At 43.2% G+C, this 23,489-nt stretch overlaps 1 protein-coding gene and 1 non-coding gene across 2 annotated transcripts in view; both read left to right on the forward strand.

The window, feature by feature from the left end:
- The window catches only part of HPSE2 (heparanase 2 (inactive)), a 563,007-nt gene that overhangs the window by 239,283 nt on the left and 300,235 nt on the right, over window positions 1-23,489 (forward strand). The window lies entirely within an intron of this gene.
- Window positions 23,228-23,365, forward strand: LOC114810373. Its single transcript, XR_003758073.1, has one exon. It is a non-coding gene; the product is annotated as a small nucleolar RNA SNORA7 (small nucleolar RNA).

The following is a 23,489-nucleotide window of genomic DNA, read 5'->3' on the forward strand; positions in this document are numbered from 1 at the left end:
CCCTTGGCACACAGTAAACACTCAATAAATACAATTGAATGAATAATAAGCACTTAATAAATACCACAGCCATTATTATGACTGCAACTCAGTTGATCAGGACACCAAGTTGAGCCCCAATTCATCTCTGGATTATTTAGCTGCCATTATTCCCGTCTGTGAGTCCATTCCGGATTGAATCATATGGCTCTTCTTTTCCTCCTCTCATTTGTGTCCGGAGTGGTAGCTTGGTGTGTTCCAAACTAGTGAAGTGAGCCCCAATCACAGGTGTGACTCTCCACATTTAGCTAGTAATGATGAGTCTTAGGGAAGTCTGTGATCTAGTAGCCAAAGGAGAATCTTCAAGCTCCAACGGCACTTACAGCGTGGCCACTGACAGCACTCGACATGTCCTGGACACCCTATTTGCTGCCCACATGCTTCACACCAGAACCCTGTCTGGGGACAGTCCAGCAGAACCTCTGACCCCTGATCAGAAATGTAATGAATGACCATGCTGGGTAACTTACAACTGTAATTTTCTGTTGTTGCTGTTCCTACACACAAAAAACTAGGGTATTGTGATAGTTTTTTTTTTTAATGGTATTTGTTAAGTGCTTACTATGTGCCAGACAGTGTATTAAGCTCTGGTGTAGATAACAAGCTGATCAGGTTGGACGCAATCCATGTCCGACATGGGGCTCACAGACTTAATCCCCATTTTGCAGCTGAGGGAACTGAGGCATGGGGAAGTGTAGTGACTTGCCTAACGTCACACAGGAAGTAAGTGGCAGAGCCGGAATTAAAACCCTGGTCCTCTGACCTCCAGGACCGTGATATTTGGCACAGGAGGCACTGACAATGTCCGTGAAAAAAGGGTGCCCCAAATCTCAGGTGTTCTGTTATACCGTCTTCTCTCATCTTTGAAAATGTAAGACTCCTGTGGCTGAGGTGACCTTTCCTGGATTCTGTTGCAGCCCTTTTTGAGGGTGGAGTTCCTGTTGATTGAAGGGTGAAGTTTGAGGACATAGGGAAGAGCTCTGAAAAAGGCCAACTAAAGACTTCATTTCCTCCATGGCATGGTAGGTGGGAAGGCCGTGTCAACAGATCCTTAATAGCTTCCCTTAGGCAGGAGCAAATGGGCCAGAGTAAGTATCTGCATTAAAGAAGCTATTCACCTTCCACTGTATCCTGGTAATAGAGGGTGAATTCTTCTTGCTCAGTACCCAGGAAAGCTAAGAGCCAAGAATCAATCAATCAGTGGTATTTTCTGAGAGCTTACTATAATAATGATGGTATCTGTTAAGCTTTTACTATGTGCCAAGCACTGTTCTAAGTACTGCAGAGCACTGTACTAAGCCCTCGGGTACATACAAGCTGATCAGTTTGGACACAGTCCACGTCCCATGTGGGGCTCAAGGCCTTAATCCCCATGGCTCAGTGGAAAGTGCACGGGCTCGGGAGCCAGAGGTCATGGGTTCTAATCCCGGCTCTGCCGCTTGTCAGCTGTGTGACTTTGGGCAAGTCACTCAACTTCTCTATGCCTCAGTTACCTCATCTGTAAAATGGTTATTAAGACTGTGAGCCCCATGTGGGACAACCTGATCAACTTGTATCCCCCCCAGTACTTAGAACAGTGCTTTGCACATAGTAAGCACTTAACAAATGCTGTTATTATTATTTTACACATGGGATAGCCGAGGCACAGAGCAGCTGAGTGACTTGCCCAAGGACACACAGCAGTCATGCAGCATAGCTGGGATTAGAACCCCAGTCCTCTGACTTCCAGGCTTAAGCTCTTCAATCCTCCGATCTCTCTTGCGATGGAGGAAGAAGTGGATCGAAATTTCTAAGTGGGTCAAAGGGAATTTAAGCTAAAGTTTCACTGTAGGGTTAAGGGCCAGTAGGAGAGAAGGCAATTTCTTCAGTGAATGCGGGAACCAGTAGTGGAGAGTTTCAGTGACCCACAGAGTAACACGGCACTGAGAGAAACACATTTATAAAATGTTCCGAATCCTGCTAGAAGGTGAAGGTGAGCAGAGCTGGGAGGTTCAGTGCCCACCACAGGAAGCTGCCAGGAATTATACCACCAGCCCTGAACACTCCATTACCCCAAGGATATTGACAAATGAGAGGGAATCCCTGAACAGCAACCAATGCAATTAAATAGCAGGCGAGATTTGATTCATAGGCCATTGAAAGAGCCGACAGGGAAGAGGTTGGCTGAGCAGCATCAGAGGTGGTGTGGATGGGGCATGGAAACTGCTTACAAAAGCATAGCCAGTTTACTCACCCAAGAACAAATCTAAAAGCCATTATGTCATTGTGATTTGCCAGGGCACGGGTCATAAGCCGGCGAGGGGGAGGAATGGGGATAGGTAATGGGTGGGTGATGGGGAAGGTGAGAAGGAAGGGTGTTAATTTTTTTCTTACAAGAAGGTAGCTTTAAGGGAGAAGTCTGGGAGAAGGGAGACCCAGAGGGAGAAGGGAAAATCCAATCTAAGCATTAGGAAAGGCAGTGCAATGCTTTGGACTGTTACCCCAAGTGAACTCGTTGACACCAAAAGGTGTTGGAGACAGTCCCAGCTAGAGGGGCCTATTTGTTGATTCTGTATTAAGGAACCGTGGACTTAGTCTGCACAAATATGTATCTTTATTGAGTTGATCTTTCCAGAGGAAATGTCCATTTTTGACGTGATTAGCTGTAGGACATAGCATCTCACCAAAGACAAAGCTGTGCTTTTTAGTTGGGGAGATGTTTGTAGAGTCTGACAGTCAATCAGTCATTGCTGCCTTTCCTATACTAAGGGCCGGGGAGAGTACACTAGGTTAGATAGACATGAGCCCTGCCCTCAGAGAAGTGGAATTGATGAAACCTTGTACCTCACTATTCTCAGAAGATTAGCCTCAGAAATCATAATGTCACCTTCCCACTGAAGATGGTTTTTGTTATTGTTATTATTATTATCATTAATGACTATAATTATTTAAAACTATCATTAATCATAATAATAATAGGTCAGAATCTGTACTTAGTGCCAGGGTAGGTACAAGTAAATCACGTTGGACACAGTCCCTGTCCCATATGGGGCTCATAGTCTTTATCGCCATTTTACAGATGAGGTAAATGAGGCACAGAGGAAGTGAAGTGACTTGCCCCAGGTCACACAGCAGACAAGTGATGGAGCTGGGATTAGAACCCATGTCCTTCCCTCCCAGACCCATGCTCTATTCACTGGACACACTGCTTCCCCAGGGCTCCAGTCCTCTGGTACCCTGGGTCCTCTTGGTAATCCCTGGATCCAGACTGGCAGAGTAGTCCAGAGCTCCTAGTACCCCTAAATATCGGGTAGCTCTCAGACCAACCAAGACGCCTGCATGGGCATCAGCTGGGGAATGCCAAGATCCAGGCCAGCTCCGTCAATCCAACAATTACTCCCAAAAGAAGTCATTGAAACCTCCCCTTTCACTGGATTGAGAATGAGGCTCCTTCCACTTAAGCCATTAAGAAATGTGTGGATTCAAGATTTTTTTTTTCTAGAGTTTTGCTCTTGCCCTGTGCAGATTTAGCCATTGTCCGTTGGATTGGAGATCACATGGTTTGTGGAGGATTTTATGGTGGATTTGGAAAAATGGAGAGGAGGCATTGTTTTGACAAAGGCCGGCTTCCTCCGTTTAGACGAGTCTAAATAATTAGTCAATCCCTTGATTGGAAAAGGTGACCCCGAGTTGGGAGTATTTGGCAGTGGTTAACACTGTAACAAAAAATTGGCGACAACTAACACTTCAGTTCTCAACTGCAAGCTAAGTCCTCGGCCACAGAAAGTGACATTGGAAAGCTTTTCCAAAGAAACAGATGTAGTCTGGAAAATCCTGGATAGAGCAGACAGAGATCTAACTTTTTTTTTATTTAGCACGGGGGATAAAATAAAATGTGTGTGTGAGAGAGAGAGAGTGTGTATGTGAGTCTGTACTGTACACTACTCCAGCAGGGAGCATGCGTTTTGCATTACCATTTTTTTTTTGCCATTCTGTACATTATTGTGCCCTTGCCGAAGTTGCTGCAGCACTGGTAAACTCTGATGTTACTTCAGAGCAGCTGGAGACATCTCTTTTGGCAAGGTTCTGTGTTTATTATAATCTCTGTGATGTGCAAAAGTAAATTTCTTCTTTAACTTTCTCTTTAAATACTTAGAATTATGAATGTGGTTTTAATCAAGGATTTCAGATTGAAACATTTCCTTTTTCTTGGGACAGTTTTCAGTTAGACTGTTTTAGAGTTTTGAAACATACCAGATGCCCAGCTCAGAGAGTGCTGCTCCAGCCTCTCCTCTCCTTTCCCTGTCAGTCAGCCCCCACAGCTCTGAGGGCAGGTTTGGTTGCCAAGGTGAGGCTGGCGGGGTCTGGGCAAGGTGATAGATGTTCTGCAATTGCTTTTCTGACCTTCTGTAAAAGAATCGATCTGCCTATTGGAAAAATATTTCAAAAGTGATTTGTGGGAGATTTTCCTTTATAAATAACTAACCTCAGCCTGCTGAGAATCAATCGAAATTCAGGAGGTGGTTTGCGAGAAGGCATGTGAGGGAGAAATCCATCAGAGCTTGGCTTGATGGAGGCGGTTATCTTAGTAGGAAACAGGTGTCACAGAGTAGTGGTCAGAGTAAAGTGATCACAATAATAATAATAATAGTGTTTCTTAAGCACTCACTGTGTACTAGGCACCAATTAAGCACCGGGCTAGATACAAGGTGATTAGGTCAGACCCAGGTGCTGTCTCACTTGGAGCTCAAAGTGCAAGTAGGAGAGAGACCAGTTATTTAATCCCCAATTTGCAGATGTGGAAATGTGGCCACAGAAAAATAGCTGGAATTAGAACCCAGTCCCTCTGACTCCAAAGCATGTGCTCTTTCCACTAGGCCAATCTGTTTCTAGACACGCCTTAGGTGGGATGATGTTGGGGCAAGAGTTGAAGACACAGGAGGTGGAGAAAGAAAGGATAAAGGGGAGAAGGTCAAAAAGAAAGAGAAGAGATTGGGGAAAAAAAGAACAGCTTTAGATCTTCTCAACTTTTTGAGTGTTGGGAAGACCATAACTCTGGCTGAAGCTATCATGAGGAGCTTGAAATATATATAAATTACTGATATTTGTTAAGTGCTTATTTTATGCTAGACACTGGGGTATATACAAGCTAACCAGGTTGGATACAGTCCTTGTCCCACGTTGGGGGGGAGTCACAGTTTTAATCCCCATTTTACAGATGAGTTAACTGAGATTGAGATGTTAAGTGACTTAACCAAGGTCACACAGCAGACAAATGGCAGAGTAAGGCTTAAAACCTAGGCTGTTCCCTGAGCCACAATGCCCTTTGACTCACATTGCATTTATCATCATCCCTGTCTCCTATATTGTGTTTGTGCTTTTACTATTTCATCTTCCTTTATGGGTCTGTTCCATCCCCTCCATTTATTCTTGGATTGTGAGCTCCACCGAGGACAGGGATTCTTTCTAATTCTCATCAGTATATTTTTTCCAGTAGATGCTTAATAAATACTATTACTACTACAAGGGCTGAGGGGAAAATGAAAGGGGAGGGGAAGAAGATTGTCGGAGGAGGAGATGAGGATGATGAGGCAACCAACTTCTCCTTTGCCAGAGCTGCTCACCAGAAATTTCTGCCTTAGCTGGGTACTGCCCCAGATGGGAAGCTGTGGCAGTGGAAGGGGAGCGAATGGCTGGTGGGAAACAGTAGCAGTGGTGGTGGGCAAGTAAGTGTCTGAGCCTCTGCCTCCTGGCATCTAAGCCTTGCTGAAACTGGCCTCTCTAGACTGGCATGGGAGTCTCTAGCCTGGCTGGATGAGGAGTTTCCATCTGCACCAGGAACTGTAGTCCCAGAACCAAGAAATCTTGGAGAAGCAGCGTGGCTCAGTGGAAAGAGCACGGGCTTTGGAGTCAGGGCTCATGAGTTCGAATCCCAGCTCTGCCACTTGTCGGCTGTGTGACTGTGGGCAAGTCACTTAACTTCTCTGGGCCTCAGTTCCCTCATCTGTAAAATGGGGATTAAGACTGTGAGCCCCACGTGGGACAACCTGAATCCCCTATGTCTACCCAGCGCTTAGAACAGCGCTCGGCACATAGTAAGCGCTTAACAAATACCAACATTATTAACATTATTAAATCTAGCTAGCTCAGCTCTCTCAGAGGTGACTGTGGCCCCTCTGTCTGGAGGTTTCATTAAAGTCAGAGGTGAAATGGCAGAAATCAATCAATCAACTGTATTTATTGAGTGCTCACCATTGCAGAGCACTATAATAAGTGTTTATTTGCAGGCAAACATGTAGAACTTCCTATAGTCTGACAACAAACCAAGGGGTCTGGATCAACTCCTGCTAAATTGTAGCTGCAATCAGCACCAGTGGCACCATTCATTCATTCCTTCATTCAGTCATATTTATTGATCGCTTACTGTATGCAGAGCACTATACTAAGCACTTGGAAAGTACAATTCAGCAATAGATAGAGATAATGTCTACCCAACAATGGGTTCACAGTCTAGAAGGGAGAGACAGATAACAACAACAAAAAACCCCAAAACAAGTAGACAGGCATCAATAGCATCAAAATAGATAGAGTTATAGATATATACACATCATTCATAAAATAAGTAGAATAATAAATATGTACAAATATACGTAAGTGCTGTAGGGTGGGGAAGGGAGTAGAGCAGAGCGGCAGTTTTTAGATTGGGTCCCTGGCTTCCTGAATGCTTCTATGCTTTGGATCAGAAGAGGCAGGTTTATTCCCTCAGGTAGATTCCCATCTGATTGATCTTCCCTACCCTGACCTCCCCCTACACCACCTTTGTGAAACCTGGAAATCTAGATTCCGTACTCAAGATACTCACACTAATGCTGGGTATTAATAATCATGGTATTTGTTAAGTGCTAACTATATAACAATCACAATTATGGTATGGCAAACACTGGACTAAACACTAGGATAGGTTAATCTGGTCCCACATGGGGCTTACAGAGTAGTAGAAGGGCCAACAGGTAATAAATCCCCATTTTGCAGAAGAGATGACTTGCTCAAGGTCACATAGCAGGTAAGTGGTACATCTAGGATTAGAAAACCCGGGTCCTCTGACTCCCAGGTCCATGCTCTTTTCACTAAGCCACATTGTTTCCAACATTTTTGCAGTTGATGGGTTGAATTGTACAGTACAGTACAATACAACAGAATTAGACAGTTGGTGGGTGCACCATTTGATGAAACACCTAGTATGCATCATCACAGGGCCTAAACTATTATGTAACCTAAGTTGCAGAAGGTACAGAGGGCTCCAGATGGGAGGACTCAAAGAGAAGAGGACTTAGAGAGAGCACCAACCTCAGAGAGGAAAAAAAATTATTAGCCACCCTGGTCTTGGTCTCCAGCTCATCCTGGCTACAGACCCCAAAGAAGGAACTTTGGATTTGGAAAGTCAACTCACCAAATCCATTCATAGCCAGAATGTGGAAGGAATATGGACAATATGGAGTTCTTTGGGCTTTCCTTTATTCTAACCTTTTCCCTAATTTTAGTTGAAATGGATTTTAATGAAACCACCAGGCGGTGAGACATTCTCCTTCTCTTCATTCGGGAGGGACCGCAGTCACCCCTCGCACAGCTAAGCTGAGCTGGCTTTCCTGGTCCTGGGGTTCGAGTTCCTGGGGCAGCTGGAAGCCCCTTGTGCAGCCACGCTAGACAATCCCATCCCAGCCTAGAGAGGTCAGTTCACACTCACTGCCCACCACCACTGCTAATGCTTCCCATCAGCCATTTGCTCCCGGCCCATTGCCCATAACTGCCCAATGGGATGGTGCCCAGCCAAAGTAGAAACTCTGAAGAATGGTGAACAGCTATTGCAAAGGAGCAGAAGCTGGATGCCCTTTCATCAATCAATCAATCAATCAATCAATCAATCTGTCAATGGTATTTGTTGAGCACTTACTGTGTTAAGATCACTGTACAAAGCCCATGAGAGTACAAGAGAGTTAGCAGGCACGTTCCCTGCCCGTAATGAGTTACCTGCCTTCTTCTCCTCTTTCAATTTCCTTTTGCACCAAGCCCTTTGGGAGAGTACAATACAAACGAATTGGCAGACAGGTTCCGTGCCCATAAGGAGCTTCCCACCTTCCTCCTCTCCCCTTTCACTTTCCCCTGAGCCCTTGTAGTAGTAATAATAGTGTCTATTAAGCATCTATTGTCTGCTAAGCACTGGAAAAAATCACCGACGAGAATTACACCCTATCAGTGGCCCCCATGGAGCTCAGATGGGGCAGTGATCCAGGGTGCAGTCAGACCAAGGGAAATCATCTGTATTTCTTTGTTTTGTTCTTCTTTATTCTGACTTTGTCTTGTAGCCCCAACTGCATTCGGCCTTGTGCCAACTCAGCCTCAGTCTGCACCATCCCTGCTTGAATGGGATTTTCATCTAGAGGGAGAAGCCATTTAACCTTTTTGAGCTTTACTTCCCCTCACTTCCTGACTTTGTCTTGAATATTATGAACCGGCAGAAGACTTTGGTCAGGACCAGTTAGGTATTTAAACAAGCCTTAAATGAAACAACGAAAGGTCCAGGGAGGACCCATCCACCCACCTGATGCTGAGATTCAATGAGTCCCTTCCTTCATGAAAACCACCGTTGACACAGAGTGTGGTAAATGTGCATTCTCACAGCAATCAATCAATCAATGGTATGTATTGAGCACCTACTATGTGCAGAGCAATGTACAAGCTCTTGGGAGAGTCCAATACAGCAAAATTAGCAGAGTCTGCTGTGTGATCTTGGGCAAGTCACTTCACTTTGAAGGTCCTCAGTTCCCTCATCTATAAAATGGGGATTGAGACTGTGAACCCCATGTGGGACAGGGACTGTGTCCAACACTATTTGCTTGTATCCACTCCAGAACTTAATAGAGTGCCTGGCACATAGTAAGCACTTACAAATACCATTATTATTATTATTATTATTACCTGCTCCCTGTCTATAATGAGCTTACAGTCTATAGAGGGAGATAGACATTATGAATACATAAATCATTTATAATATATAATTTAAATATATGTACATAAGTGCAGTGGGGTGGGGCTGAGGTGAATATCATATGTCCAAAGGTAATAGATAGGCATAGGCAACATAGCAGGGTTCTTGGCATGAGAGAGGTTGCTCTAATCCTGCAACTGTCCCTGTTTGAGCACTCAATGAATCAGTAGTATTTAGTCAGCTGTTGCTCTGTGCTAAACACAGTACTAAATGCTTGGGAGAGTACAATATCATAGACCTGGTCGTTTATAGACCAGAGCAAAACAAGCATTGAAATACATCCAGATAGGGGAAATGGGAGAGTATAAGGATATGTACATAAGTGCTGTCAGGCTGAGGGTGGGGTGAATATCAAGTGCTTAAGGGGTACAGCTCCAGCTGCATAGGGGATGCAGAAGGTTGGGCAAGCTTCTTGAGGGTGGGGTCCATGTTTCTCACTCAGCAGTAGTCTCCCAAGTTCTCTGGGGTGCTTTTCAGACAGGAGCTCAATAAGTATTTTTGATTGATTTCAGAAATGTAGCTATTTAGAACCTGTCAAAGAGTCACTTTCTGGTGTTTAATTAAGGTTGGGCAAGTAGGGGGAATGAGGGTTTACTCAGGGAAGACCTCTTGGAGCATGTGTGATATGAGTAGGGCAGAGGAGAGGAGTTTATCTGGATCAGAATGGCTTCCTCTGATCCAGGGACACACGAGTTTAGGCTGAGACTCATACTGATCCAGGATTCCAGGGATTGTCTGCAAATCCAGCATTTGGGGTGGGGATCTGCCATCTAGAGTGACCTAGAATGGATTGCAAATGAACTTACCTGCAGCTGGCTGAACCTACACCTGGACTAACTTGCCTTTGACTGGATGGCAGCCAACTTCAGGACAGGATGGTTGGAACCACTTCAGTGGACTGTTTTGATCAGGACAACCCTATACTTGGGAGTGACTTGCTTGCAGCCCCAATATCTTGGTGGCTGCCTGGAGGGAAGGCAGAGAGATGGAATGTTGGAAAGATCCAAGACTGCCATCCCGATATGCAGGGTAAATAAGGCCTAAGATCAGGGCTGGACTCACAGAATGAATGCAGGAAGACAACAGATAGGGCTCCACTGTACAGCTTCTTCCCCTCCTTCAGTCAGTGCCAATCTGAGCCAATTCATTGGAACAGAGGAAACGTCTCTGACTAGTCTATCCTCCTGGAAGGAAGAAATTGAGAATTAATACATGGTTTGGGGATGTTTGATCAATTTTAACCTACAGTTTTTTGACAATTCATTTTGTAGTTTGGTTAGTTCTATTTTTCATGTAGCAATAATAATCATATTTGTTAAATGCTTACTATCAAGCACTGTGCAAAGCACTGGGGTAGATATGTTACAATCAGATTGTATATAGTCTCTATCCCACACACAGCTCATAATCTAAGGGAAAGGGAAAATACATATTTTACAGTTTTACATATGAGGAAACTAAGGCACAGAGAAGTTAAAGGACTTGTCCATAGCAGACAAGTGGCAGAATTGGGGTTAGAACACAAGTCTCCTGACTCCCAGGACCTGCTTTTTCCATCAAGCCAGACATAGCCTAACTATCATTCATCTATTTATCCTTTTTTTTTCAGCTATTCTTTAGCTTTCAACAGTCACAACATTTGTGAATACCCTGTGTCCCCTGTTCCCCATCAGACTAAAAGCTTCTTGAGGGTGGGGTCCATGTTTCTCACTCAGCAGTAGTCTCCCAAGTTCTCTGGGGTGCTTTTCAGACAGGAGCTCAATAAGTATTTTTGATTGATTTCAGAAATGTAGCTATTTAGAACCTGTCAAAGAGTCACTTTCTGGTGTTTAATTTTAGTTAATTTCCCACTCCCCCAACCCAACTCTTAGTGAGAGTGCTCTTTCCTCGCCATAACTCCTTCTACTCTGAAAGCATAGCAACTTCATGGAGGGAGATCAAAAATCTGTTCCTGGTTTGACCTTCGCTTTCATCTTCCCATCGCAAAAATGGAGACATTTTCATTCTGTAGGATCACTAAGTTTTCCAAAATTTCTTTAGGCACTGAATATTCTGGAGATTCTCTACTGTAGGTCAGCAGGAAGGAGAGGCTCTCCCATGCTTATATGGCATATCTTCCTTCCCAGCATGCAAAGTTGAGGAAAAGTGAATTGACCCTCTCAACTAGTGGAGGTAAGCAGACATGCTATGGCTGATATACTGGAATTGGAAATTGCAGGGATTTTAAAGCAGATTTCAATCTTCTCTGTATGATCAGCCCATTTAGCATTATATAATTGAATCTATATTAAGTGAACCTTGAGACAATTCTCTCTCTGCCTGATTACACAGCAAACCATTACTCTGACAAGAATCACCAACTCATAAAATAGGCATTATGGAACAAAGTATCCATGAAACGTGCAATATGGAGAAAGCAGCTAGGATGAGATTGAGGGGAAGAGCTAAGGACATTGAGGAAGTCATCAATTATTTTAAATTAAATTCTCCTTGACTCTAAAGTCCTCAAGATTCTCAGGGCACCGAATAAGTTCTTTGTCCATGGTATTTCCACCTCTTCCTCCCCGTCCAAATGGCTTCCACAGTGGCCTGGTACTGGTCATATCTCAGCTTGACTATTGACCAAATCAACTTTCTCACTGGCCTCCCTGCCTCCAGCCTCTCCTCTCTCTACTCTATACTTCAATCTGCTGTTCCGATCATCTTTCCAAAGTGCCATTCTATACCTGTCAACAGTCTCCAATAGTTATCCATTCATCTTTGCATCAAACAGAAACTGCTAACCATTGGCCTCAAGGTAAGCCATCCAGGCCTCTGGAAAAGTGAGCAATTCCAAAGGTATGGTTTGGGCAATGGGAGGAGCAGCACAAAGAACTGAGGCAGCATCCTTGGTGGTGGGGGAATCCTAAAAAGAGGAATCTGCAGCTTGGGAAAAATTTAGGGTCCCATTGCTCCACTCTCTTTCCTTTGGGGAGCTCTTTGGCTTATAAAGTTTCAGTTGCCTCCTCTCTAGGCTTTTCTCCCAAAGTTAATGTTTGTCCCTGACATCTCAGTCACAGTACAACTCAGGTTTTTTTGTTTCTATGGTATTTTGTTAAGTGCTTACTATGTGCCAGACTCTGTACTAAGCGCAGTACAAGCTAATCAGGTTGGACACAATCCATGACCCACGTGACTCTCACGGTCTTAATCCCCAATTTACATCTGAGGGAAATGAGACACAGAGAAATGAATAACTTCCTCAAGGTCACACAGCAGTCACGTGGGGAAGCCAGGATTAGAAGCCAGATTTTCTCTTGCTTCCTGAACATCTGACCCTGGATGACTGGCTAGCACCTGCAATATATTGTGATCAAAACTCTTCCTCCTTGTTGAACCCTCTCAGCCCCTTAATTTTCCCATCCCTGTCACCGTCACCAACATAATTTAACCATGACATTGTCTTGAACTCTTTCTCTCTTCATTTACTTGCCATGTTTAATTTACCTCCACGTTCTGCTCGTTCTATCTAAATAATTTCAGATTTGTCCCTTCCTCTTCACCCTGACAGCCACTCTCCTGCTGCTTGCTGAACAATAGGTTCCTTGAGAGCAAGGATTATGTGTACTAATTAGTACAGTGCTCTGCACAGAGAAGGCACTCAGTCCAAACTAGTGATTGATCGACTGATCATCTCCAAAGTGAATGATTGAAATAAATGCCTTAAACATATATCCAAAATAATCAGCTGCAAATCTTTCCATCAACTAGCTCTCTCTTTTCTCATGCCACATTCCTTATGTTTATTTCTCCAAAGATTGTTATCTAACCACCACTCACCCTTGACTCTTCTGCCTCCAACACTTTGCTCACTTTTTTCCCCCTGCCTGGAATGCTTTCCTTCCTCACCTTTGCCAAATCACATCTCTTTTCTCTTTCAAAGTCCTCCTAAAAAATGTCACCACCTCCAAGAGGCAGTCCTAAATTAATTCTGCCCACCTTTCCAGTCATACCTTCCAGCAGCCTCCTCAGCAGTCATGCATGCATCTTTTATTTATTTTATATTACTTGCATGGCCTACTGGAAAGAGCTTGACCTTGAGAGTCAGAGGGCCCAGGTTCTAATCCCTCAACCCTGACATTTGCCTGATGTGTGACAAGTCACTTGGGCAAGTCATTTAATTTCTCTGGTCCTCAGCTTCTTCATCTGTAAAATGGGGATAAAATACCTGGTCCTCTTCTACTTAGACTGTGCGCCTCTTGTTGGACAGGGACTGTCCAATCTGCACATACTGGGCCTGCCACAGTGCTTAATACAGTGTCTGGCACATAGTATTCACTTTACAAATATCACAATTATTATGATAATATTTACCGGGGTAAGTACAAAATAATCAGGTTGGACGCAATCACTCCCCTACATGGGCTCACATTCCAAGTTGGAGGGCGTAGGATTGAATCCCCATTTTACAGATGAAGCAACTGAGGCACAGAGAAGTTAAATGACCTTCCCAAGGTCACATGGCCAACAAGTGGTGGAGCCAGAACTAAAGACCAGGTTCTCTGATTCCCAGGCCTGTGCTCTTTCCAGGAGGCCACATCACTGTATTGTTATTATACTGTCATTATTTTAACCATGGTCTATCAATCAATTTTGATCTCCACTCTCCCCTGTGGGTTGTAAGATCCTCGAGGAATCCCCTATTTTATTTTATTTGTTCCTTAAATGGCTAGCAGTGCTCTGCATCCAGTGAACATTCTTGACACTGATCCTCCATGCAGATGGAGGATAATGTTAAGCTTCAAACATCTCATTGTACCTTAGGTAGAGAGTGAGAGAGACCAAGAGTCCCATGTAGAAACAGTGAGCAACTGGCCAGAGCCTCAACTCACCACTGCCTCCTGTTCAGGACCGACCTATTTGGTTTTCTATCCAGAGAGGCCACGAGGTTTAAGGATGTGCCTGGGACCACCATGGTCATTGACTTCGGCACAGCACTTTTGGATTCTCTAGGCTTTTGGATGAAAGCCCCTCAGCCAGAAGTGTCTGAACTGATTACCTTGGATCCACCCCAGAGTTTACAATAATAATGATGGTATTTGTTAAGCGCTTAATATGCACCAGGCATTGTACTAAGCACTTGGGTGGATAGAAGCAAATAGCTTTTGGACACAGTCCCTGTCCCACATAGGACTCACAGTCTCAATCCCCATTTTAAAGATGAGGTAACTGAGGCACAGAGAAGAGAAGTGACAAGAGAAGTGACTTGCCCAAGGTCACGAAGCAGACAAGTGGTGGTCAGGTTTAGAACCCATGACCTCTGACTCCCAGGCCATGCTGCACAGTGCTCATCATTCAATCATTCGTTCCATTGTATTAAGCGCTTACTGTGTGCAGAGCACTGTGCTAAGCCCTTGGGAAAATACAATGCAATAATAGACACATTCCCTGCCCACAACGAGCTTACAGTCTAGATGGGAGGCACTTAAATGCCAGAGTGTCACTGTTCCTGCCTTGGAGGTTGGTTGGAAGCTTTAGCCACTAGGACTGAAACAGAGGAAACGGGAAGGAAGGACCGCTGCCGGTGTGGGCCAGTTGGCCAACGTAAACATCTGGAGGAGGGCGAGGGATATAGGACCATTGGTTCCCACTCTTCCTCCATCTTCCTGTCTCTCAGGCTTTCTGTTTGCCACCAGTGGCCGAGGAGACAGTCCTAGGGGACAGAAGGGACAGATTAGAACACAGATTCCTTGTGACTGTACTCACTGAGTTACGTGATTCCTCTGGACAGCAATATATATATGCATTTTTATATATATCTGCATATATATATAATATACATATTTATATATGTATCTTTCTCTCTCTACATATTTACCCATCTCTCTTTTTGGCTTTATGACAAGTATAATAGTAAAACAATTTCACTGATGTTTGTATTTAGTTGAATGCTGACTATATATGCACATAATTTTCAGGGAAGTTAAGATTTCCCTCCTCATTCTGCATTGAGAGGAAAACTGTTCTTCTCTGGCCCCACATTTCATACATGGCTGGTTCCATGGGAATTTTTGAAAAAAAGATTAACAAGAATATTTATGAAAATGTCTCTGTGACTTATATTGGGAACTATTCAGATATGTGGCTTTGACCATTTGTATTTAATTTACGTTTTTAAACCCTTTCTGTGTGGAGCCAAGCCAGAAAAGCATGTAGCCTGGTAAAATGCTTTTCCAAATAGCAAACAAATAAATAAAAAGAAACAAAAACCATCAACCCTGGTGTTCTCAGAGGCTCAGCCTTTGTTCTCTATTATTTACTTTTGAAGAGGTGACAGGTAGTCAGGTGGAAATTGTTTTGGAGTTTTTATTCCCCCTGTTCCATTTCCCTCTTCACCAGGTGATCTTGGTAAAGATAGAAGAGAGGGTTTTTCATTTCTTCATATGAAGAGGATGAGTTTTCAAAATGTAAATGAAGGTGTGGATGGCCATAACTGGCTGTCAGTCTTGCCGACAGCATTTCTGACCGCTTAGGACACTGTGCAGTAGCGAAATTAATTGGAATCATTATTTGAACCATCTAAAATAGAAATTCCTTTGTGGAAAAAGTTTGTCTGCTTGGTACACTGTTAGAATAAATAACTGCTTGGTCTTTTTCCTGATGGCAGAAAGAGGAAGATATTACCATAAAATCATGAGCTAAATTTACTTGAAAAGTTTTACAGAATTAAGAAAGAAGTACTAGAAACATCAAAATATGGGACAGGGACTGTGCCCAACCTGATTATCTCATGTCTACCCAGTGCTTATTACAGTGCCTAGCGTGTAGTAAGTGTTTACCACTAAAAAAAAAATCGAGATATCAAAAAAGGATGTAGAGTGGGAGAAGCTGGTGAGGAGGGAATGGCTGGGAATGGTGAAGGAATGATGTTCAGACAGAAAAGTGAGAGCTACTTTAATCCTTTCTGATAGAAAGGAGAGGGGTCCTAGGTGGAACTGGACTGACTCTCTAGATCTCCTGTGTCTTTAAAGCTAAGCAAAAGTCATTTGAGGATAATGTGTTCAATTTAGTTTAAGTAGGCTAACAAAATCTGAAAAGGTTTAAGTACTTGGAGGAGGAAACCACTACTTTTAAATATTAAATTATAAACCCTGGATTGTCCATTCAGGGTTGGCATCAAAGAGCTTCTTGGGTTAAAAGAACAATGTTGGTATTTGAAGGAGGATGATAATCATACTCCCATCAAGGTGAATAAAAGGAGCTTCAGATCCATCAATGATCAATCATTCGATGGTATTTATTAAGCTCTTACTGCATGCAGAGCATTGAACTAAGAGAGTGGGAGAGCAATGTACAACAGAATCAGTAGACATGTTCCCTACCCACAAGGATTTTAAAGTCTAGAAGGGAGATGGGCATTAATATTAATACATTTTGGATGTGAACAAATAAATTACAGAGATGAATAAATTCAGAAGATCAATCAATAGATTGATTAAGCAGAAGGAGAGTACTGTTAGTATTAAGGAAGAACTAAATGACAACATGGAAGATTCAGCACTACAGTAGATTACCGAGACAGATAAAAAACAAATTTGTCCACCTCTTAGAACATATAATACTCTCCAACTCCATCTCTTCACTTCCTCTCTTTGGACATAACTTCCCAGTTTGACCCTTTGCCCTCTCTATCATTAAGTTCCCTTTTACATCTCCATTAATCAATGAATGACATGTACAGAGTGACCTCGGGTAAGTCACTTAATTTCTCTATTCCTCAGTTACCTCATCTGTATAATGGGGATTAAGATTGTGAGCCCCATGTGGGACCTGAACACTTGGGGTTCATAGACTTAATCCCCATTTTACAGATGAAGTAACTGAGTCACAGAGAAGTGAAGGTCACATAGCAGACAAGTGGCAGAGTCGGAATTAGAGCCCATGACCTTTTGAGTCCCAGGCCCGTGCTCTCTCCACTAGGCCACAGTGCTTCTTCACCTTCTTTTCCTTCTGTATTAATGAGCACGTTCTTTTGACAGATCACGCTGAAACCCAAAAGTCTACTCTCTTTCAGTTGCTCCCTTCCCAAGAGACCCTTTGCCTGTCATCTTCCCATTTGCTGCCATCCCCCATGACTTAATATTCCAGATTCTATCTGATCCTCAATTCACATTCCTTCCCCTGACCTTTAAGAATCAACACAACTGTGGATAATTGCAGCGGTCACGGGATGGAAATACATAGAGTTGAAAGCCACTCAGGTCCAAGGTCATCTGGAAGCAACTTGTATTCCGGATCATGCTTATGGATCAGTGTGAAGCTGGAGAATGAAGACATCTGCAAGGAGCTTCCTGACAGTGTCCTAGACAATCTCTTCTACTTATTTGAACAACAAGTGGACGGCTTTGCGATGCTTTCCGACTGGTCATCCAGTGGGTTCCCTAAGACAAGATTTCCAAGGCAGGTTATGTAAAAACAAATCAAAGTTCACAGAATTTACTGGAAGCCTAACAAACAGAGTATTCTGATCACCTCTCTTGCCCTTTCGATTTATACATGCGAAATGCTTAAAGAAGTCATGTGCTCACACGCAGATCCAGTTAAGTAATATGTGGGACCAGTGGAAGGGTCCATGCCTGAAGTATTGTGGGAGTCTGCAGATTTTCAAACGACGTGGCCTAGTGGGGAAGGCACAGGCCTGGGAATCAGAAGACCCGGTTCCAATCCAGGTTGAACCACTGGTCTGTTGGGCAATTCACTTCACTTTTCTGTGCCTCAATTTCCTCATCAGTAAAATGGGGAATGGAATATCTGCTCTCCCTATTTAGGCTGTGAGACAGGGACAATAGCTGACCTGATTATCTGGTATCTATCCCAATGCTTAATACAGTGCTTGGCACGCAGTAAGTAATAATAATGTTGGTATTTGTTAAGCGCTTACTATGTGCAGAGCACTGTTCTAAGCGCTGGAGTACACAGAGGGGAATCAGTTGTCCCACGTGGGGCTCACAGTCTTAATCCCCATTTTACAGATGAGGTAACTGAGGCACAGAGAAGTGAAGTGACTTGCCCACAGTCACACAGCTGACAAGTGGCAGAAGTGGGATTTGAACTCATGATCTCTGACTCCAAAGCCCGTGCTCTTTTCACTGAGCCACACTAAGTGCTTAACAAACATTAGGATTATTATTATTATCACCATTATTATTTCAAACGGAAGACCTCTATAGCACCCAGGAAAGATTAGCAGAGAAACAGCATGGTCTAGCAGAAAAAGCATGAACTTGGGAGTAAGAAGGACCTGGATTCTAATGTTGTTTCTGACACTTATCTGCTGGGTGACCTTGAGCAAGTCACATAACTTCTCTGTGTCTCATTTACCTCATCTGTAAAATGAGGGTCTAGATTGTGATTCCCGTGTGGGATATTGACTTTGTCCAACCCAATTTGCTTGAATCTACCCCAGTAGTTAGTACAGTGCCTGGGAACATAGCAAGTGCTTAACAAACACCACATTATATGCATGGGAATAGGTGTTCTCTGGAGGGTGCAGCCACACTTCAGAAATCAATCAATTATATTTATTGAGTGCTTACTATCTGTGGAACACCATACTAAATGCTTGGGAGAGTAAATGCAAAAGAATTAGCAGACACGTTCCTTGCCCATAATGAGCTTACAGTCTAGAGAGGGCAGATGGATATTAATATGAATAAATAAATAACTTATAAGTTGAAGATATGTTCATAAGTACTGTGAGGTTGGGGGTGGGGTCAATATCCAAAGATCACAGATCCAAGGGCATAGGTGATGCAGAAGGGAGAGCAAGCTGGGGTAAAGTAGGCTTAATTGGGGAAGGCCTCTTGGAGGAGATGTGACCTTAATAATGCTTTGAAGGTGGAGAGAGTGGGGGTCTGGAGTTTATGGAGTGGGAGGGAGTTGCAGGCTGCAGGGAGCATGTGGGAAAGGGGTCAGCAGTGAGATAGACAAGATAGGGGCACAGTGGATAAACTGACACTAGAGGAGCGAAGTATGCAGGCTGAGTGTAGTTGGAGATTAGTGAGGTGAGGTAGGATGGGGCAAGCTGATAGAATGTTTTAAAGCCAGTGGTAAGAAGTTTCTCTTTGTTGTGGAGGTGGGTGGGCAGCCAATGGAGGTTTATGAGGAGTGGGGAAACATGAACTGAACGTTTTTCGTGATAAATGATTTGTTCAGTGGGATAAAGTATGGATTGGACTGGGGAGAGACAATAGGCTGGAAGGTAGGTGAAGAGGCAGTTGCAGTTAGTCAAGGCAGGATAGGATAAGTGCTTGGACCAGCATGGTAGTGGTTTGGATGGAGAGGAAAGGGTGGATTTTAGTAATGTGAAAGTCGAACTGACGTGATTTGGTGACAGGTCAAATATGCAGGTGGTAGAGAGATGAGTTGAAAATGCCACGCTTACAGGCTTGTGAGGTAGGGAGGATAATGATATTATTTACAGTGATGGGAAAGACAAAGAGAGGAGAGATTTTAGGTGGGGAAATAAGGAGTTCTTTTGTGAACATATTTAATTTAAGGTGTTAGCAGAACATCCAAGTAGATATGTCTTGAAGGCAGGAGAAAATGCGAGATTGCAGGCAAGAAGAGAGGTCAGGGCTGGAGATGTAGATTTGGGAATCATCATGCAGAGAGATGACAGTTGAAGCCATGGGAGTGAATGAATTCTCCAAGAGAGAGGGTGTAGGCAGGAACTCAGAACTGAACCTTGAGGGACACTCACAGTCAGGGTGGGGGGTGGGAGGCAGAGGAGGAGCTAGCAAAAGAGACTGAGAAGAAGCAAAGAGATAGGAAAATCAAGAAATCACCTCATTACCGCCTCCCACCTTCCCCCTACTCTTAACAGGGCAATTTCTGAAGCTGGGTGTAGGTTCAGCACTGATTTTTGGCGGGCTCGGAATTATTAAGAATCGTGACTAATGATGGCCTCCTGGACTGAATGGCACACCTGCTGAGATTTTCAAGCAGAGGCCTGGGACAAAGTGGATGTTTGCATCAAATTTTCCTCAACATATGGAGCACTGAGGAAATGCCCAGGATTTAAAAGATGCCTCCATCATTACCGCTGCACATCAAATTTGCTGCAGATGACATGAAATTGGGAAGGATGGCTAATGCTTGTTGAAGACAGGAATCAAGTTCCAAGTAGAAAAATCCAACATGGAGATGCCATTCAGGAGGAGCAAGTCCAGAGAGGGAGATTTTGGCCAGCAAGTGCTATATAGTCAAGGTTTGGCTACAACTAGTTACAGTAACTGGAGCTCTTCTCTCCCTCTCTTCTTCCCTTGCCTCCCTCCCTCTACCTCCTCCCACACTCCTCTGCCAGCCCCTGTCTGTATCAGAACTCCCAGAAATTTTAGGGGGAACTTGATGAACGATTCCCTCTCCCCAAATCTCACTGGGCACAAATTTTGATTGCATCCTGGAAAGGGAAAATAGAAAGAGGGCTTTTATAGGACTTAAAATGCAAAAAAGTGAAAAAAAACCCAATTAGACAAGTAGGGCTATTAAAGACTTAGTACAGTCCTCTGCATGTAGTCAGTGTTCAACTGTGAGCCCATCATTGGGCAGGGATTGTCTCTATCCATTGCCAAATTGTACATACCAAGCACTTAGTACAGTGCTCTGCATATAGTAAGCATTTCATAAATACTACTGAATGAATAAATACCATTGATTGCAAAGTGGGACTTTCAGCTTATCCAAGAGAGGAAGTTTCAAATTTGAACTCTCATGGGGCTTTTATTACTATATTTTTGTATATATTTCTTGAGAATTAAATATTCTTATCCCACTCCTTAGACTGTAAAGTCTTTGAAGGCAGGTAGTCAGAGTAGTATGGCCTAGTGGATAGAGCACGGACCTGGGAGTCAGAGGAACTGGGTTCTAATCCTAGTTTCATCATTTGTCTGCTGCGTGACCTTGTCAAGTCACTTAACTTTTCTGTGCCTCAGATACCTCATTTGTAAAAAGGGGATTAAGATTGTGAGCCTCAGGTGGAAAGTGGACTGTGTCCAACCTGACTTGCTTGTATAGACCCCAGTGTTTCGTACAATACCTGGAACGTGGTAAGTGTTTCACAAATACCATTAAAAATAAGATTCTGTGGTTTCATTGTATTTTCCACATCACCTGGAGAACTAGTCTGAAAACTTCTGTGCATTAAAAACATGATTGATGATGATGATGGTGTGATGTCAACCATAAGTTGAATGAGTCAATTAGGCAGTACGGTTATTTTAAAAAGCTAAAATAACACTAGAACAGATTAATGGGACTATGACAAGCAACATTTGGGAAGCAATCTTTCACTATACAGCCATCATCTGTTTCAACACTCTTTTTGCACTCTTGCAATAATTTTAATGGATTTTAATGTCAGTCTTACTGCTTTCTTTCACTTAGAAAAAGTAGCACTATTTATTGAGTGTCCACTTGGTGCAGTGTGTACTGTAGTAGGTAAGGGGATTTAAACTTATAAGGAGCTTGCACTCCAAGGCATTTCCAAAAGATTTACTTGGGCTTCTACCAACTCTGTTATATTATACACTCCCAAGAGCTCAATACAATGCTCTACTCAGAGAAGCACTCAATAAATATTCATTCATTCATTCAATAGTATTTATTGAGCGCTTATTATGTGCAGAGCACTGTACTAAGCACTTGGAATGTACAAATCGGCAACAGATAGAGACAGTCCCTGCCCTCTGATGGGTTTACAGTCTAATCGGGGGAGATAGGCAGACAAGAACAATGACAATCATTCATTGACTGATTGATTCCCTAGCACTTCTATTCCTCCTCTTCTGAAGTGGTTTGACTGACTTGATAAGGTAATTAAATCCGATCTCCATATAATCTATTTAGCAGAGATGTGTTCTATTGGTTCTTGTGCTAACAAGGTGCCTCTGTGCTGAATAGAATGGGAAAGGTAGCACTTTGAAAATGAAGTTCTGTATATAGGCACACATAAAAAAATCTAATTCAGAATTTTTCCATTATTGTTTGACAATGTAGCTATATTATTCTTTTTATCACTTTAAAAATATATTGGGCAATTTTGGGGATATTGGCAATATGGTACTCTAAGTTATTTCTGGTGGGAAGGTCTACTTTGTTTAAGTTCTTTCACTAGGTACACACTTTTCATGGAATCGATTAAGAAGCAATTCTAGACTCTGAGAACTACCATGCGGCTTTAGGCCACATTATGGCACAAGAGAGCCACTTTTTGAGGCAGAAGAGATTCTGAAGAGCTCTGCACATTGACCTTGTCAAAGCCTTTCAGGTCACCAGTAAAGTCTAGAATATGATCACTACTGAGCAGGGGTGCTGACAAGATTTCTACAAACTTTTAAGACTACTCAGAATTAAAGTCAACCAAATGGAACCAGTGCCCATCAAGAGTCCAATGAGTCAGGATGCACGACAGAGCTAACAAGTACGATTTCATTCACCAAAGGATCTGGAAACTGGTATTGGATTATTCTTGCTGCTCTTTGGGAAGCCTAACCTAGTGTATAAATCATGGGCCTGGGAGCCAGAGGACCTGGCTTCTAATCCCAGGTCCACCACTTGCCTGCTGTGTGAAAGTCAAGTTCTTGGTTAAGTCATTTAACTTTTGTGTGCCTTAGCTTCCTCATCTGAAAAATAGGGATTCAACACATGTTCTCCCTCCTACTGTGACTATGAGCCCCCAAGCTCATCAAGGACTACAACCTCGCAAACTTGTATCTTTTCCAACACTTAAAAAAGTACTTGTTGTATAGTAAGTGCTAAACTAATAACATAAAAAGTATTTAAGACAGTTATATGAGCTACTTGATGCTGGTGATCATTAAGACATAGAAGAGATTCTGGATCATTTTGTTAATACAGCAAAAATGAGTTTCTCCCTGAATGGTATCAGGGAAATCCTGAATTCAATCAAAGAGGGCAGTTCAGAGCAGAGTTCTTCATTCAATCATATTTATTTAATGCTCACTTTGGCAAAGGACTATACTAAGCATTCGGGAGAGTACGATATAACAATGAAGAGACACATTCCCTGCCCACAGCAAGCTTACCGTCTAGAGTTCTTGTGAGCAGCACACTTTGCACACCAAACTAAGCAGCAATCAACAGTATTTACTGAGTGTTACCTACCACTTCTCAGGGTTGTACCTGGCTAGTTTCCAGTACTCTACCAGTCTCGACTATGGGAGGGAGAGTCAAGCAGAGACCTACCCATTCCATTCCTAGCTTGGGCAGTGGCTAGCAAGTGGAAGGCAATCTGCTCCAAGTCAAAACCCACCCATGCTGGGAGCAGCGGCATAGGAGAGAGTCGAGAGTGGAGATTCAGGTTTACTGTGCAGAAGGAGGCAATGGTAAACCACTTCGGTATTTTTACCAAGAAACCTCTATGAAT

This window comes from Ornithorhynchus anatinus, chromosome 3 (assembly GCF_004115215.2).
Source record: "Ornithorhynchus anatinus isolate Pmale09 chromosome 3, mOrnAna1.pri.v4, whole genome shotgun sequence".
NCBI lineage: Eukaryota > Metazoa > Chordata > Mammalia > Monotremata > Ornithorhynchidae > Ornithorhynchus > Ornithorhynchus anatinus.